Source organism: Cervus elaphus, chromosome 27, assembly GCF_910594005.1.
Source record: "Cervus elaphus chromosome 27, mCerEla1.1, whole genome shotgun sequence".
Lineage (NCBI taxonomy): Eukaryota > Metazoa > Chordata > Mammalia > Artiodactyla > Cervidae > Cervus > Cervus elaphus.
In genome coordinates this window covers 16075242-16085912 of record NC_057841.1, presented here as the reverse complement: position 1 = coordinate 16085912, position 10671 = coordinate 16075242, and the positions used below count along the sequence as shown (strand labels likewise).

The 10671-nt window shown below is 39.3% G+C and overlaps 1 non-coding gene across 1 annotated transcript; it reads left to right on the top strand.

The window, feature by feature from the left end:
- Positions 1-206: 206 nt before the first annotated feature.
- On the top strand, positions 207-370 carry LOC122685105. The gene has a single exon (XR_006338275.1). It is a non-coding gene; the product is annotated as a U1 spliceosomal RNA (small nuclear RNA).
- Positions 371-10671: the final 10301 nt, after the last annotated feature.

The window sequence follows — 10671 nt, the reverse complement described above, 5'->3', positions numbered from 1 at the left end:
TAAATTTTTTATTATGGTGGCTTTTATCTATATTCTTTGTTGACTATCTTATTTTGAATAACACTCCAGGGCTAATATTAGATACATATTTCATGTAGCATCCCAGACTTTTAATGTTAAAACACTATAGAAAGAAAAAACTCACATCGCGTTTTCATCTTTCCTTTCTTCTTGTGTAATTTCAAAGTGATTAATATGCAAACATAATACTTACCTGGCAGAGGAGATACCATGATCAAGAGGGTGGTTCTCCCGGGGCGAGGCTCACCCATTGCACTCCGGGTGTGTTGACCTCTGCGATTTCCTCAGATAGGGGAGACTCGACTGCGTGATTTGTGGTAGTGGGGGACTGCGTGCGCGCTTTCCCCTGAAAAAAAAAAGAAAAGAGGAAAAAAAAAAAAAAAGAAGAAAAAAAAAAATGCAAACATATATGGAATTTACCTCATGCATTTTGGTTCATCTATTCATAAATGTTGTGACAATACATTCAAAAGAAACCGTCTGATGGAGAATGTATTTGAGGAATAATAACTCAAGAAAATAAAACAAAAGGTATTTGTGACAAATATGACAGCTCCAACTATCAAAGGGAAATGAAAGTGGGGACTTGTCCTTGAAAACTGGCATCATGACCTTTTATTTTATAACCATTTTCTTCATGTTTAATGAGATTATGGCATATTTTCTCTCAGGTTAAGGGAAAATAATAGCTTTAGACATTATCTTTGACCCTCAAACTATAGAGGGGCTATGAATAATAATGAAGCAAGGGATAGACAGCATTTTAAAATAGCCTGCTATGTCTCAAATAGGGGCTTTAACTATTACTGCCAAGAATCACTTCTTGTAAGTGAAATATTTAGCATAAGTCACTTCAAAATGGATATTTTCTTAAACTTTATACAAAATCATAGGGTTAAAAGGGGTGGTACAACTTGTTAGTCCAAGTACTGATTTTGCAGAAAAGAAACTGAAGGCTGGAGAATTTCCAAGAAAACAAAAAGTTCTGATTCATCTTCAGTTCAGTTTAATCAGTTAGTCATGTCTGACTCTTTGCAATCCCATGACTGCAGCATGCCTGTCCATCACTAACTCTTGGAGCTTGCGCAAACACATGTCCATCAAGTCTGTAATGCCATCCAACCATCTCATCCTCTGTCATCCTCTTCTCCTCATGCCTTCAATCTTTCCCAGCATCAGGGTCTTTTCCAATGAGTCGGTTCTTTCCATTAGGTGGCCAAGGTATTGGAGCTTCAGCTTCAGCATCAGTCCTTCCAGTGAATATTCAGGACTCATTTCCTTTAGGATGGACTAGTTTGATCTCCTTGCAGCCCAAGGGACTCTCAAGAGTCTTCTCCAACACCACAGTTCAAAAGCATCAATTCTTCAGTGCTCAGCTTTCTTTCCAGTCCAACTCTGACATCCACACATGACTATTGGGAAAACCATAGCTTTGACTTGATGGACCTTTGTTGACAAAGTAATGTCTGCTTTTTAATATGCTATCTAGGTTGGTCATAACTTTTCTTCCAAGAAGCAAGCGTCTTTTAATTTCATGGCTGCAGTCACCATCTGCAGTTATTTTGGAGCCAAATAAATAAATAAAGTCTGTCACTGTTTCCATTGTTTCTCCGTCTATTTTCCATGAAGTGATGGGACCAGATGCTGTGATCTTCACAGCACAACTTCATTTTTTTTTGAATGTTGAGTTTTAAGCCAGCTTTTTCACTCTCCTCTTTCACTTAAATCAAAAAACTCTTTAGTTCCTCTTGGTTTTCTGCCATAAGGGTGGTGTCATCTGCATATCTGAGGGTATTGATATTTCTCCCGGAAATTTAATTCCAGCTTCTCCTTCATCCACCCTTGCATTTCACATGATTTATTCTGTATATAATTTAAATAAACAAGGTGACAGTATGCAGTCTCGATGCACTCCTTTCCCAATTTGGAACCAGTCCGTTGTTCCATGTCTGGTTCTAACTGTTGAATCTTGAAGGCATACAGATTGTTCAGGAGGCAGGTCAGATGATCTGGTACTCCCATCTCTTGAAGAATTGTCCACAGTTTCTTGTGATCCACACAGCCAAAGGCTTTTGCATTGTCAATAAAGAAAAAGTAGATGTTTTTCTGGAAGTCTCTTGCTTTTTGATGACCCAATGGATGTTGACAATTAGATCTCTGTTCCCTCTGCTTTTTTTAAATCCAGCTTGAACATCTGAAAGTTCTTGGTTCACGTACTGTTGAACCCTCACATGGAGAATTTTGAGCATTACTTTGCTAGTGCATAAGATGAGTGCAATTGTGCAGTAATCAGAACATTCTTTGCTGTTGCCTTTCTTTGGGATTGGAATGAAAACTGACCTTTTCCAGTTCTGTGGCCATTGCTGAGTTTTCCAAATTTGCTGGCATACTGAGTGCAGCACTTTCACAGTATCATCTTTTAAGATATGAAATAGCTCAACTGATTTATCTTACTGATAATAATGACTGATAAATGCTAATAGACCATAATGTTTATAGGAAAAGTGAGTCCTCCAACATATTAATTAAAAAATGCAGATGACAAATCTATTGAGTCTTTGATAATACTAGTTACTTAAACAAAACAAATTTATGTAATTTTATCTCAACTACATGTTATTTTCTGAAAGAGACGGGAATACCAGACCACCTGACCTATCTCTTAAGAAACCTGTATGCAGGTCAGGAAGCAACAGTTAGAACTGGACAAGGAACAACAGACTGGTTCCAAATAGGAAAAGGAGTAGGTCAAGTCTGTATGTTGTCATCCTGCTTATTTAACTTATATGCACAGTACATCATGAGAAATGCTAGGCTGGAGGAAACACAAGCTAGAATCAAGATTGCTGGGAGAAATATCAATAATCTCAGATATGCAGATGACACCACCCTTATGGTAGAAAGTGAAGAACTAAAGAGCTTCTTGATGAAAATGAAAGATGAGAGTGAAAAAGTTGGCTTAAAGCTCAACATTCAGAAAACTAAGATCATGGCATCCGGCCCCATCACTTCATGGCAAATAGATCAGGAAACAATGGAAATAGTGGCTGACTTTAGTTTTTTGTGCTCTAAAATCAATGCAGATGGTGATTTCAGCCATGAAATTAAAGGATGCTTACTCCTTGGAAGGAAAGTTATGACCAACCTAGACAGCATATTTAAAAGCAGAAACATTACTTTGCCAACAAAAGTCCATCTAATCAAGGCTATGGCTTTTCCAGTAGTCATGTATGGATGTGAGAGTTGTACTATAAAGAAAGCTGAGCACCGAAGAATTGATGCTTTTGAACTGTGGTGTTGGAGAAGACTCTTGAGAGTCCCTTGGACTGCAAGGAGATCCAACCAGTCCATCCTAAAGGAGATCAGTCCTAAGTGTTCATTGGAAGGACTGATGTTGAAGCTGAAACCTCAATACTTCGGCCACCTGATGTGAAGAGCTGACTCATTGGAAAAGACCCTGATGCTTGGAAAGATTGAGGGCAGGAGGAGAAGGGGACGACAGAGGATAAGATGATTGGATGGCATCACTGACTCAATGGACATGGATTTGGGTGGACTCTGGGAGCTGGTGATGGACAGGGAGGCCTGGCGTGCTGCAGTTCATGGGGTCGCAAAGAGTCAGACACAACTGAGCAACTGAACTGAACTGACACATAATTTTAGGCAACAAAAGACAGCCTTACACTACTAATAAAGTTAGCAATGAAAATAATGACACACACACACACACAAAGAAGATAATGACACATATTATGATACATTAAACTCACATGCAAGTTATGGAGAAGAAATGGTGGTCACAATCAGTGGACTCAGAGAACCACTTAATGCAAAGTGTTAGTTGCTCAATTGTGTCCAACTCTTTACGACCCCATGGACTTTAGCCCACCAGGCTACTCTTTCCATGGAATTCTCTAGGCAAGAACACTAGAATGGATAGTGAATCCCTTCTCCAGGATATCTTCCCAGCCCAGGGATCAAATCTGGTTCCCCTGCATTGTAGGCAGATTCTTTACAAACTGAACCACCAGGGAAACTCGAACCATATAATACATCTCTCCAAAAGAAATGGCTTTTCTTATGATAAATCTTACTTATCCCTCTTCTTAAATGACTTTAAAAGGAAATTTTATATTGGAAAAGCATCCAAAGCCACTATATAGACCTCATTTGGTCAGAGAAAAGGCATAGAAATACATAGACATGTTTCTAATTCTCTAGATTATGTTTATTAAATTGTTAGCTCTGAACATCTTGCTTATATGTATATAGGTATACAGACAAAAGCATAAATAGAAAAAAGGATATTTTTAATTTTTATTTTGCCTTACTTAAGAATTTTCAAATTCCCAACAGTGTCATCTTCTAGGGCTATGTAATATTATTTCTTCAAAATGATCTTGATATGTAACTTTAATAAATTAATAAGTATTTTTGTTAAATAAAAATGTATCAACTATAGCATTTGAAACTATCATCTAAATTATCTAATTAAATTTAAAGAAAATAAATCATTTTAGAAAATGTAATACTTTGCTTTGTAAATTTAAATATCCAATTCTATACAAGGTTGGCTGATTGACCCACAATTTGCCAATTATAGATATGATTGTATGCAAATGCTGTCTCTTTCATTCACACATAATCACAGATTCCAAGTATGTATACACTGAGGAATTAACCATTTGTAAAAATAAAGCCGTTAATTTATGTCTTTTCAGAGCATGTGTATATATGAGATTCTAATTGCAAGTCCAAAATGTTTTACATCCATTGAAGAGCAATTAATCACCTGGAAGAATACTTTCTATAGCACAAAATACCTGGAAGAACCCCTGGAAGAATACATCCCATACCATAGAATAAGGTACAGTTGGTATCAAAATTTGTATCTTTCTATACAGCTTGCTTTATGAAGACTAATTTAACTGAAGAATGATTCTCACTTTAATAAACAGCCAATTTATTTTTCTGTTGTTATTTTGTTTCTTTTTTAAGTTATCATTTCATACTGGAGTATGACTATTAACAATGTTGTGATAGTTTCAGGGAGACAGCAAGGGGCTCAGCCATACCTATACATATATCCATTCTCTCCCAAACTCCCCTCCCATCCAGGCTTCCACAAAGTAGTGAGTAGAATTCCCTGTGCTACACAGTAGGTGCTTGTGCTACACGGTAGGTCCTATACAGTGATCCATTTTAAATACAGTAGTGTGTACGTGTCCATCCCAAACGCCTCAATTATCCGTTCTCCATAACACTTCCCTTGGCAACTGTAAATTTGTTCTCTAAGTCTTTGAATCTTTTCCTGTTTTGTAAATCAGTTCAGTTCAGTTCACTTGCCCAGTATGTCTGACTTTTTGTGATCCCAAGGACCACAGCACGTGTCCAGGCCTCCTGGAAGCCAGGGAGGACAGTCAGGCCTCCCTGTCCATCACCAAGTCCCAGAGAATACCCAAACTCATGTCCATTGAGTCGGTGATGCCATCCAACCATCTCATCTGCTGCTGTCCCATTCTCCTCCTGCCTTCAATCTTTCCCAGCATCAGGGTCTTTTCAAATGTCAGCACTTCACATCAGGTGGCCAAAGTATTGGGGTGTCAGCTTCAGCATCAGTCCTTCCAATGAACACTCAGGACTGATCTCCTTTAGGATGGACTGGTTGGATCTCCTTGCAGTCCAAGGGACTCTCAAGAGTCTTCTCCAACACCACAGTTCAAAAGCATCAATTCTTTGGCACTCAGCTTTCTTCACTGTCCAACTCTCACATCCATACGTGACTACTGGAAAAACCATAGCCTTGGCTAGACGGACTTTTGTTGGTAAAGTAATGTCTCTGCTTTTTAATATGCTGTCTAGGCTGATCAGAACTTTCCTTCCAAGGAGTAAGCATCTTTTAATTTCATGGCTGCAATCACCATCTTCAGTGATTTTGGAGCCCAAAAAACTAAAGTCAGCCACTATTTCCATTGTTTCCTGATCTATTTGCCATGAAGTGATGGGGCTGGAGGTCATGATCTCAGTTTTCTGAATGTTGAGCTTTAAGCCAACTTTTTCACTCTTCTCTTTCACTTTCATCAAGAGGCTCTTTATTCTTCACTTTCTACCATAAGGGTGGTGTCATCTGCATATCTGAGGTTATTCATATTTCTCCCAGCAATCTTGATTCCAGGTTGTGCTTCTTCCAGCCCAGCGTTTCTCATGATACACTCTGAAAAGTTAAATAAGCAGGGTGACAGTATACAGCTTTGAAGTACTCCTTTTCCTATTTGGAACCAGTCTGTTGTTCCTTGTCCAGTTCTAGCTGTTGCTTTCTGAACCTCATACAGATTTCTCAAGAGCCAGGTCAGGTGATCTGTTATTCCTGTCTCTTTCAGAATTTTCCACAATTTATTGTGATCCACACAGTCAAAGGCTTTGGTGTAGTCAATAAAGCAGAAATATATGTTTTTCTGGAACTCTCTTGCTTTTTCAATGATCCAGTGGGTGTTGGCAATTTGATCTCTGGTTTCTCTGCCTTTTCTAAAACCAGCTTGAACATCTGGAAGGTCATGGTTCACATATTGTTGAAGCCTGACTTGGAGAATTTTGAGCATTACTTTGCTAGCATGTGAGATGAGTACAATTGTGTGGCATTTTGAGCATTCTTTGGCATTGCCTTTCTCTGGGATTGGAATGAAAACTGACCTTTTCCAATCCTGTGGCAACTGCTGAGGTTTCCAAATTTGCTGGCATATTGACTGCAGCACTTTCACAATGTCACTTTTAGGATTTAAAATAGCACAACTGGAATTCCATCACCTCCACTAGCTTTGTCTGTAGTGATGCTTTTAAGGCCCACTTGACTTCACACTCCAGGATGTCTGGCTCTAGGTTAGTGATCACATTATGGTGATTATCTGGGTCATGAAGATCTTTTTTGTATAGTTCTTCTGTTTATTATTGCCACCTCTTCCTAATATCTTCTGCTCTGTTAGGTCCATACCATTTCTGTCCTTAATTGTGCCCATCTTTGCCTGAAATGTTCCCTTGATATCTCTAATTTTCTTGAAGAGATCTCTATTCTTTCCCATTTTATTGTTTTCCTCTGTTTCTTTGCATTGGTCTCTGAGGAAGGCTTTCTTATCTCTCCTGGCTATTCTTTGGAACTCTGCGTTCAAATGGGAATATCTTTCCTTTTCTCCTTCGCTTTTTGCTTCCATTCTTTTCACAGCTATTTGTAAGGTCTCCTCAGGCAGCCATTTTACTTTTTTGCGTTTCTTTTTCTTTTTGATGGTCTTGGTCTCTGTCTCCTATACAATGTCATGAACCTCCACCAAAGTTTGTCAGGCACTCTGTCTATCAGATCTATTCCCTTAAATCTATTTCTCATTCCACTGTATATCATAAGGGATTTGATTTAGGTCATACCTGAATGGTCTAGTGGTTTTCCCTACTTTCTTCAATTTAAGTCTGAATTTGGCAATAAGGATTTAATGATCTGAGCCACAGTCAGCTCCTGGTCTTGTTTTTGCTGACTATACAGAGCTTCTCCATCTTTGGCTGCAAAGAATATAATGAATCTGATTTCAGTGTCAGCCATCTGGTGATGTCCATGTGTAGAATCTTGTCTTGTGTTGTTGGAAGAGGGTGTTTGCTATTAGCAGTGCATTCTCTTGGCAAACTCTATTAGTCTTTGCCCTGATTCATTCTGTACTCTGATGCCAAATTTGCCTGTTACTCCAGGAGTTTCTTGACTTCCTACTTTTGCATTCCAGTCCTGTATAATGAAAAGGACATCTTTTTTGGGTCTTAGTTCTAGGTCTTGTGAGTCTTCATACAACCGTTCAACATCAGCTTCTTCAGCATTACTGGTCAGGGCATAGACTTGGATTACTGTGATATTGAATGGTTTGCCTTGGAAATGAACAGAGATCATTCTGTCGTTTCTGAGATTGCATCCAAGTACTGCATTTCGGACTCTTTTGTTGACTATGACAGCTACTCCATTTCTTCTAAGGGATTCCTGTCCACAGTAGTAGATATAATGGTCACCGATTTAAATTCACCCATTCCAGTCCATTTTAGTTTGCTGATTCCTAGAATGTTGACATTCACTCTTTCCATCTCCTGTTTGACCACTTCCAATTTGCTTTGATTCACGAACTAACATTCCAGGTTCCTATGCAACATTGCTCTTTACAGCATCAGACCTTGCTTCTATCACCATCACATCCGCAACTGGGTGTTGTTTTTGCTTTGGCTCCATCCTTTCATTCTTTCTGGAGTTATTTCTCCACTGATCTCCAGTAGCATATTGGGTACCTACTGACCTGGGGAGTTCATCTTTCAGTGTCCTATCTTTATGCATTTTCATACTGTTCACGGGCTTCTCAAAGCAAGAATACTGAAGTGGTTTGCCATTCCCTTCTCCAGGGGACCACATTTTGTCAGAACTCTCCACCATCACCAATCCATCTTGGGTGGCCCTACATGGCAGGGCTTAGTTTCATTGAGTTAGACAAGACTATGAACTGAGCTGATGGTCCATGTGATTAGATCAGTTAGTTTCCTGTGATTGTGGTTTCACTCTGTTTGCCCTCTGATGGATGTCTTTTCTCAGTGCCTACCGTCTTACTGGGGTTTCTCTTACCTTGGATATGGGGTATCTCCTCTCAGCTGCTCGCCGCTCCAGCATAAGTTAATTTGTATCATTTCTTTTTAGATTCTGCCTACAAGAGATGTCATATGATGATATTTCTCTTTCTCTGTCTGACTTATTTTACTCAGTATGACACTCTCTAGGTTCATCCATGTTGTTGCAAATGGTATTATTTCATTCTTTTTAACACAGTGCCAACTTCTTGTTGGATTGATGTCCTACCTACCTGAACTCTTGACTGCTTTGCTGTAATGGAATGTTAACAGAGACAGCGACAGAAAGAAAAGTGTTATTGCCACTAGTGGTCAGATGTGATCTAGAGCAGCCACAGAGCAAGTCTAAACTGAATAGCATACAGAGGAAGGAAGACAGAAATACACTTTTTACACTTTTCAAACCTTATAGGTAATGGCCTTTAGGACATCAGAGAGACTTTCTAGAATTAGCATCTTTTTTTGACATAACATAAATCAACCCAAAGTAGCAGTAACCTTTGTAATCAGGCAGCTTGATGAAATATAAAACACCTCAAAACCACTCTGATTAGCAGACAAATACCTTCTGTTTCCACAGATGCTAAGTACTTATTGATTTAGTTTTACCTGCTAGTGGTCATTAAGGCCTGAAAAAAATAATGACCACAACACCATAAATCATTATCATGATGAAGCATTGATTAAGTACCTGCCTGAACATGAAGGCATTTGGTGAAAGCATACGAGACCCATCATGTAAAAATGTGAACAGTTGGAGGATGCGATGATGAAAGAGATAATATGGTGCAGATGTGGATAAAAGCACATGTGGGAAGCAATGCTCTAAAGACACTGTGTGAAATCATTCGGGTCTCATGGAAGAAGGGCAAGCACACCCGGTGTGTCAATATGTGCTAGTGTTTGCAGGGCATTTATCCAGGCATATCTTCAACTGTGATGCTACATGAAAAGTAGGTCTGTTTTCAATACTCTGTGCATCGCCACAGAAAATATTAGAAATATATTTGTATCGTATTTAGCATTTTTTTGCTTGTTTTTAAATATTCTTATTTTCTTAAATTGTTTAGACAATTTAAAAATATGAATGAGATGCAATTTTTTGCTTTGGTTAATTATTGGGCTATTGTTTAGTATTATGATTTTGTTTTGGTATTGGTTCAGTTCAGTCAGTTCAGTTCAGTCGCTCAGTCATGTCCGACTCTTTGTGACCCCATGAATCACAGCACGCCAGGCCTCCCTGTCCATCACCAACTCCCGGAGTTTACTCAAACCCATGTCCATCGAGTCAGTGATGCCATCCAGCCATCTCATCCTGTGTCATCCCCTTCTCCTCCTGCCCCCAATCCTTCCCAGCATCAGGGTCTTTTCCAATGAGTCAGCTCTTCACATGAGGTGGCCAAAGTATTGGAGTTTCAGCTTCGGCATCAGTCCTTCCAATGAACACCCAGGACTGGTATTGGTTGGTGGGATCTTAATCCGTCAGATGGATTTGTCTAAAATTTTCCAGCTTCCTCCTCATCACAAGCAAGTAGAGGGTCCTATGAAAATGACAGGAATTGGTCAGTTAGAATGAATGAAGGAATTCATTTTCAAGGAGGTTAACATAACTTTCAAAACCACGAAAAACTGCAAAATGTCTTATCTGGGCTACCCCTCACATGATTTTCCCGTGACAACATGATGCTAAAGAAAAGTCATAGGGCAAGTTGGCCCTAATCTTCAGAGAAGCCAGAGAGGCCTCATAAGGGCAGGAGTTTTTCTTTCCACTCTGCACCCTCATTGACAGGTGCAAGCTCACACAACTTTGAGCTGATTGAAGCAAAGCAAAGCTAACAATTTGCCCCCAAATCAGACTCTGGCTTTAGGCTGCCACTCAGAAGAGAAGTGATCTTTGCAGAACAGAAAGGACGTTAAACAGATGCAATCCTCGGTGACAATCAGGAGAGACAACACTGATACAGGAGAAAAAATATTCTAAGGGCAAGCCGACATTCAAACCGCTACATAGAC